An 8167-nucleotide genomic window follows, 5' to 3' on the forward strand; every position below is an offset into this window, starting at 1 on the left:
GTTGTGGGAAGCCACCGGGGAAAGGAGATTGTGGATAATACTCACCGGGGAATGGTGGTTGTGGATAGCCACCGGGGAAAGGAGGTTGTGGATAACCACGGGTTGTGGATAGCCACCAGAGAAAGGAGATTGTGGATAATACCCACCGGGGAATGGTGGTTGTGGGAAGCCACCGGTTGCATCTTCAGCTTCTTTCTCTGCAATTTTTTTTTGTTTTCTTTGCCAGTAATTCTTTTTGGTTGGCGTCATCTTACTTGTGTCCATCTCCATAATACGCTCTTCCCTCTCTTGAATTTTGAATGCCTCGTTTCGCATATCCATTTCCAAGCGTATATAATCTCGTTGTTGTTGGTCACGGAGATGTCGAGCATATTCCTCATCACGTTTCTCCTTGGCAGACATCATTGATGTTTGGTTCATTGCTATAGTCTCCATAGCGGATGTCAGAGGACTGGAATCATTACATGCTTTCTTTCCTTTCCGAAAAGCTTCTTTGGCAGCCTTCTTTCCTTGAGGCCTCACCGAAGGATTGGGAGTTGCATCGGCGTTTACCTCATCTGCATCTATGTCCAACTGGACATGAGAATCAGGAACGGATTGTTGTGTGTGCATCCGTTGAGTTCCTCCCCTGGAGGTTCCTCCAGCCGAAGAGGAATGGTTTGGAATGTCATCAAATTGTTGAAACCCCTTAACAATCTCGTAACATTCTAAACTAATGAAATCACCTTTTTTTTCTTTTCCTTTCGATTTGGTCATCGCAGCTCTCCACAAATCTTGTGCTTGACGTCGCTATTTAATTTAAACAAAAAAGTATAAATCTATTAGTACAAATATAAACGAGGTACAATGTATCAACCATTTAAGTATAAATTGGTATAATGTATAATTTAAATAAAATGAAGTATAAAGTTTGATTATAAAGTACTAATTTGAAGTTAAATTATCAACTAAATTTTAATGTATGAACTAATAATTTAAAGTATAATTATCAACAAAATATTTCAACTAATAATTTAAAGTAAGATGTATCAACTAATTAAATTTTAATATACACTAAAAGAATCATAAAAATTAAAATTCGTGTTACACTACAAATTCATACCTCATCAATCATATTCGCACCACTCTTGTACCAAATTTTCGCTTGCCTTAATGCACAATGCCAAGCATAAAGTTCGACTTTCAAGGTTTTCCACCTCCCTTGAAAAGCTTGCAATGATCGGACATATCCATCCCAATGTTCTGCATAGTGTTGGCGTACCTCTATCCATAGATCATCTTTTCTTCGTTCCGTACCCTTTGCCGGATCTTTGCTAACATCCTTCCAAGACTTGCACAATTGAATGTCTTCACTAGTTTGCCAACGTGTCCCGTCAATACTTGGATCTCCTACGGGTTGGACAATCGTATTGCCTCGTACACTCATATTGGAATAAAAAAATTGTAGAGTATGAAAGCTATGAGGAGAAGGAACAAAAAATTTTGAGGAAGAAAGATGATTTTTTTAGTGTGAGAAGTAAAATAGGAGGTGAGGTATTTATAGGAAATTGTGGTTATTTTTTTTTGGTTACCGTTGTAATATAACGGTTAGTATTTTTTTTTTTTTTAAACCTCTTGTACCAGCCGTTAGATCCCTTGAAGGCTCAAAATCAACGGTCCAGATCTGTGGACCGTTGGCTTCAATTTTCAAAAGCAAACCAACGGCTACACGCCACGTCATAAAACCACATGCCACAACCGGACAAAATCCGGCCTCCCACGCACTGCAGCCTTTTCTCCGCTAGAAGACAACCGAGTGGCATGCACTCCACCTTCCTGGCGCGTCTCCCCTCAGCTCATCTTTTTGGGCCAGCTGGAGGCCTAGGTCACGGGCTCGGGGAGGAAGTTGCCCGAGCTGTTGTCTTGGGTCACCTACTGTTGGGGAAGCCCAGCTCGGTGGAACGGTGAACAGTGATATTTTGGTGACTTCAGTCACCTTTTGACGTGGTGCCCGGGCACCACACGCCCCGGTGAACTTGCCCTTAATGGGGAATTAAACCTGCTACAGCAAAGAAACAAATTTGGGTATTTTAGTCGGCATTTCGATTAATCAAAACCCATTGAAAAGAAATACGAAAGATGGAAGCTTTACCCAGTTCGTAATTATAGCATCACGGGCATGAAACCCGCTATTTATACAGAGCCAGGCTTCAGGTTTCCCTCTCCAAAGCGAACTGCAAGATTTAGCTTCCATCTCCAAACACGATTTGTACCAGCTCGAGGCAACTACGAAAGATCCCAGCTTTCTGATGTGAAGACAAGGGTCTATCAGTTTGGTCTCACGGGTGGAGCGGGCTTTGCAATTGGGCCTGAAGCGAAATAAAGCTAAAAGGCCTAAAACAATGGGTGTCCAAAACAGTCTATAGTTGGTTGAATCAAATTCCAAAGTCCCCTTCAAGACAGTTTATCTCAATGTTCGGGCCTGGCCAATTTCGTTTGTCAACAACACAAAAGCCATTAACACGGCCCAGTACGAGATTCAACACTTCGAGTGCCCAGATTAAATTTGGGCGTCCGCAGAAGAAGTACATTTGACGGATTCAAAAATAAATATATGTACATCTGCAGACACAAAAATTCTCCCAACACTAGAAATACAAATTCATCTGAACTAGAATGGTTTGATCCCTTTACAGGGTATGTAGGCAATCTAGTGACCCAGTCGATGCAACCACAGATCCAAATAGAATCCCTGACTCTACCAATCAAATTCAGCCAATCCTAAATTGAATCACTAACTCCAGTCAAATTCTCCCAATACCAAAAATACAAATTCCTCTGAACTACAATGGTTTGATCCCTTTTCAAGGGAATGTAGGCAATCTAGTGACCCACTAGATGCAACTGCAAGTCCAAACAGAATCTCTGGCTCCACCAGTCAATTTCATCCAATCCGAATCCTTGACCTCACCAGTCAAATTCATCCAAACACCAAAAAGGTCAAATCATTCCCAAAATGACCTCAGACACGAATCGAATCCCTGGTTCACTTACACCAAATTCGTCCAAATACTATTCACATTCTAAAAGCAATACCCTCCAATGAGTCATTCACTCATTGGAATTCTTGAACTATGAGTGGCTTGATCCCTCTCCAAGGGTACGTAGGCAACCCATTCAAATATCCGGGTGCAGCCGCAAAAACAAACAAACACACATCCACAATTGGTTTCTTCATAAATGGAATAAAATGGTGTTTCCCTGTGACAAGATATTGTAATTAAGAGACACATTCTATCTTGAATGGGTCGAACCCGAACTAATTAAAACTCTATTCACTAAATGAATACGAGTGAAATTATGTTGAGTGACATTTACGCTCACTATGTGCAATTTTTACTCAACAGCCCTACCCGGCCCTTTCAACCCTAGAGGATCCGGCTTTTCGGGCGGGTGAAGGTTAGCATATTCAAGCCCCGGCCCTACCCTACCCCATCCTAAATTTTGTTGACTTTGATTAGGCCCGGCCTGGCCCTGCCCTAAGCCCTAAAATTTAGGGTAGGGCCGGCCCTAGCCCGGTCCATCATGACCCCTATCTCTGTATAAGTGACAAAGGGAGAGAGGGCAAAATTGTCCCAAAATAAACAAAAATTAATAAAAAAATAACTTAATTGGGTATTAGGGCAAAAAATATATAATTTGTTGGGTAAGTGGGCAATCTTATAAGATGTTTGGGTAAATGGGGTTAGTGTCGCTCAAATTTGGGTAAATGGACATTTTCCCTAAAAAAAATTGCTTCAAATTCAATTTTATAACCCAGTGTACTTATATATCTAGAAATTGAAATCATGAAGTTATATAAAAAGAGAAAATAAGTTGGTGGTAAGTAATTCATGTATATGATAAAAAAAAAGAAAAAGTAATTGATCCCTTATGAATAAGAATGATTTCTTCCCTCTTCTCTATAATATGTCCTTAAAGTTTGATATATTATATACATATAGGGAGGGGTGGTTCTAGCTGGACCTCAAAATTTGATATTTGGACCTCTGTTTTAGGGAATCAGAAATTGAGAGATAATCGTTGTAGTATTCTCATTGATAATAGGGACCTCTTTATATAGAGGATTACAATGCATAGAGATAGAATCAAACAAGGAAAGAGAATCTCTAGATTCTTCTAATTTGAACCCTATTACCACTAGGTCAAGTAACCTAGAGTTTAGATTAAACACAAATAGAGATAGAGATATCCTTAAACACTCCCCCTTGTGTTGTCCAAACGCGGTGCTTCTCTCGTTGCCTCGTTAAAAACCTTGCCGAGTAACAAAAACCCAGTGGGACAAAAATAACCTCGGTTTAAGGGGAAAAAGAGCACAACACATCCTTCACGATTCGAGACGAACAAGTAGACATCTCCCCCTGATGTCTGTGCCTCCCCCTGATCACTACGATCATGGGAGTTTAGATAATTTCCGCAAGCCAATTCTTGCTACATGTTTCTCGATCGTGGATTTGGGCAATGACTTAGTAAACAAGTCTGCCTCATTGTCCTCAGATCGAACCTAGTTCACTTTGATCTCGAGGAGAGTCTGTTGTTGCTGATTATGCTTGGTGTTATCGCTTTTGATGTAGCCTTGCCTCATTTGTTCAAAACAAGCAGCATTATCCTAAATGCTCGTAGGCTCATCTGTGGTAGACTTCAAACCACAATTGTTCGAACATACGTAATTATGGATCCAATCCATATACATTCACGAACCACTTCGTGAAGAGCAATGATATCTGCATTGTTCGAAGATATAGCGACTAGGGTCTATTCTGTAGACCTCCAAGATGTCACGGTCTTTTCCCATTGTGAACACTTGACCGGATTAGGAATGACCTTTGTGTGGGTCAGAGAGATACCCAACATCAGCAAAACCTTCCAAAACACATGTCATTTTGGGATGGGGGTAGTGGACGCAGGCCAGTGTTGGCGGCGTACCTGGTGTGTGATGGGTCCGAATCCATCATCTCTTTGTAGGGATAGAACAAGCCCATATCAATCCTACATCTCAAATATCGAAAGATATCTTTTACACCAATCCAATGGAGTCGCATTGGCGCAGAGCTATATCTAGCTAACAAGTTCACAACATATGAGATGTCCAGTCTTGTGCATTGGGATAAGTACAATAATGCGCCTATTGTACTAAGTAAAGCACTTCTGCCTCTAGCAAATTTTCGTCATCATCCTTTAGACGAAGAGGATCCTTTTCAGGATCAAGATTATGGACGATCATGGGGGTGCTTGAAGGCTTGACCTTGTCAAAATGCCTAAGCATCTATCGACACGATGCTCAAGTTCTAAACCGAGACATAATCGTGTTCTCCCAAAATCCTTCATCTCAAACTCGGATTTCAAGTGTTCAGCGGTTTCCCTTAACTCTTTAAGGGCTTCTAATGAAGATCATGTCCAACATGAACCGCGATAGAATCCAAAACTTGTTATAGAAACGCGTGGGCATATCCCTTCCCAATCAAGTAGTCACTTTAGTGAGTGTTTCAATCTTATTGTAAACGCGCTCCATGGTCTAGAGCCTTTTGACTTGGGTAAATGAAGTTCACCATGAACCTTCATGTATATTCCGTATCTAGATCCCCATAGAGATCCGTAGTGGCCACATTTGTAAGCTGCATGTTCAGTTATTCAGAAACTACCAAACTGACAAGGTAGTGGAGTGCAATGACATCCATTACGAGAGAATATGTCTCATCGTAGTCGATTCCAGGGCGTTTTGTGAGAAGCCTTGCACCATAAGGCGAGATTGCCATCTCTTTTTCTCATCATGCTTTCTAATGAAGACCCATTAGTCAATAGGTTTTATGTCAGGAGGTGTTGGCATTACTGGCTCAGAAAACCTTCCTCTTCGTTAGAGAATCCATCTTAACCTGGATCGCATCTTTCCATTTAGGCCAAATCTCTCTACATTGGCATTCATTCATCAAAGGAGCATGGTTCGATGTCATCAGACTCAACGAACTCATGCGCAACTACATCATTAATCATGATGGAGTTTCTATCCAACGTCTCATGTACACTAGTGTAAGTTTCATAAAGCTCTATATTCTCGGGAATAGGTTTTGACGTTGAGGCGTCCCCCAACGATAACCATAACCCGGAAGATACTCATGAGACAGATTTTGAGTGTCGATGATCGAAGGATTGGTTTGTGCCAAGGTATCCTTTGAACCCACGGGCCTCCCACGCATCCTAGCTTGGGCCATGGCCTATAACACCAGAGTTCCACTTTCTTTGGCATTAACGCCATGCCTATCTCCGTGTAGGGTGGCGCTACGTCCTCTCGTAGGGACGTCTTCCTTACAGGCATGTTTGCAGCATATTTGTGTGATCTCGTCACTTTAATAGGGATCAAGATGAGACATAGTGGGGACAGACCACGACAATTCCTGTCATTCCTGTTGAACATCTTGTGTTCTTATCTCCCTCGAACGACGGAAGATTGTTTCATCAAAGTGACATCCGCAAATCTAGCGGTAAGGAGATCGCCTTGCAAGGGCATTAAGTGGCGGATGATTGTTAGAGTCTCAAATCCAACTAAGTTGCCCATTCGTCTGTAAGGACCTAGCATAGTGCGCTGTGGCGGCGCAATAGGTACATAAATGGCTCACTCAAAATGTGCGTAATTTCAAAATACTTGTACCCAGTCACTAGCTATAACGCAGGGGTACAGTGAGTGGCGGTAGGTCGTAGACGAATTAGCATAGCTGCATGCGATATTGCATCACCTCAAGCAGATATAAGGAGAGTGGTGCGCATTACCAATGTCCAGACTATCATCGTAGTCGTTTCCGCGAGACCAATTGGGTGTGTACATGGGAATATGATGTCCAACATCAGTCCCAATGCAATTACCATCGAAAGTCTTCGATGTAAACTCTCCAGCATAGTCAAATCCAATTGACTGAATATGATGATTTGGGGAGTGAGCCTATTGTCATATGATATGTGCTAGAAGTGTAGCATAAGCAGCATTACAAGTGGAAAATGGCACGACACGCTACCAGCGTGTTTGCTTGTCAACCAACATCATGAGATATTTAAACGTCCGCAGGTTGGTTGAATCAGTCCATAGAATCCCCCATGGATTTGAAATGAGTATTTTCATATCCTTTGCATAGGACGGTCTCAGTCCTAAGTTCCTGAAGGAACTGGCTTTGCAAAATGAGCGAGAGGCTTTAGAAGCAACCAATGAGATTTTTGGTTGGGCCTGAGCAAAGGAACTCATCTCCGTTCTCTACATGCATTTTCGCATGGAATCCGTTGGCTATTCATAGGGCAATTTACCCTAAGAGCATAGAAAAGCTCGTAAGTAAAAGGGAGTTATAAAGACGAGAACTCAACTTTTATTAATAAGCCAAACGGAATTACATCATAGTTTCTTTTAACCAAAGAAAATCTAATCCAATAAACTAGTTAATGCAAAACAATGGTAGTCGTCTAACTTCTTTCGGTAATTCCAATGTAAATGTGACCAGGTGAGTAGAGAGATGTCGGTGGAGCAAAGCTCGCTTAAGTACCACTTATCTCAAAACCTTTCTAGACATCACTTTTACATTGAGTACGCCTACTTTGAAGAAAGACTAATATCATTGGCATCTACTACAAAAGTAATATGGCAATGGCCTACATCTCTTGGAAAATAAAAAGACTTAATCAAAATCGCCAGTTTCTGGGTCTTGATCTTTGTAGTCTTCCACCCTTAGATCGAGATCTCCATCTTGATCTTCTTGTTCCATGTAATTTGCTACCCTTGCTTCACGATACTTCTTGTATGCTTTTGCAACATTCTGGGGTGCTGTACATGCTTTGGCCCATTGTTCAGTTGATCCAAATCGAAAACAAACATCATTATGGTCAGGCTCCCTTGATCGAGGCGCTATTGGGGGGCGATTTGGACGACCTATGCTCTTGGTGGCATTACCACCATGGTAGGAGGCTCCGCCTCTCTCACTCTCTTCACACGTTGAGCTCTACGGTTCCGTGCATGCCTCTCTTGGTGATTTCCTTCCTCTTTAGGGCGAACATATGGACCAGAATGTCCAGAATTGTCCCTACTCTTAGGGTTTCACTCCTTACATCCTCCATTGGGGGCGCGACTATAGTTAGACTCCGGAATAGACTT

This window comes from Rosa chinensis, chromosome 6, assembly GCF_002994745.2.
Source record: "Rosa chinensis cultivar Old Blush chromosome 6, RchiOBHm-V2, whole genome shotgun sequence".
NCBI lineage: Eukaryota > Viridiplantae > Streptophyta > Magnoliopsida > Rosales > Rosaceae > Rosa > Rosa chinensis.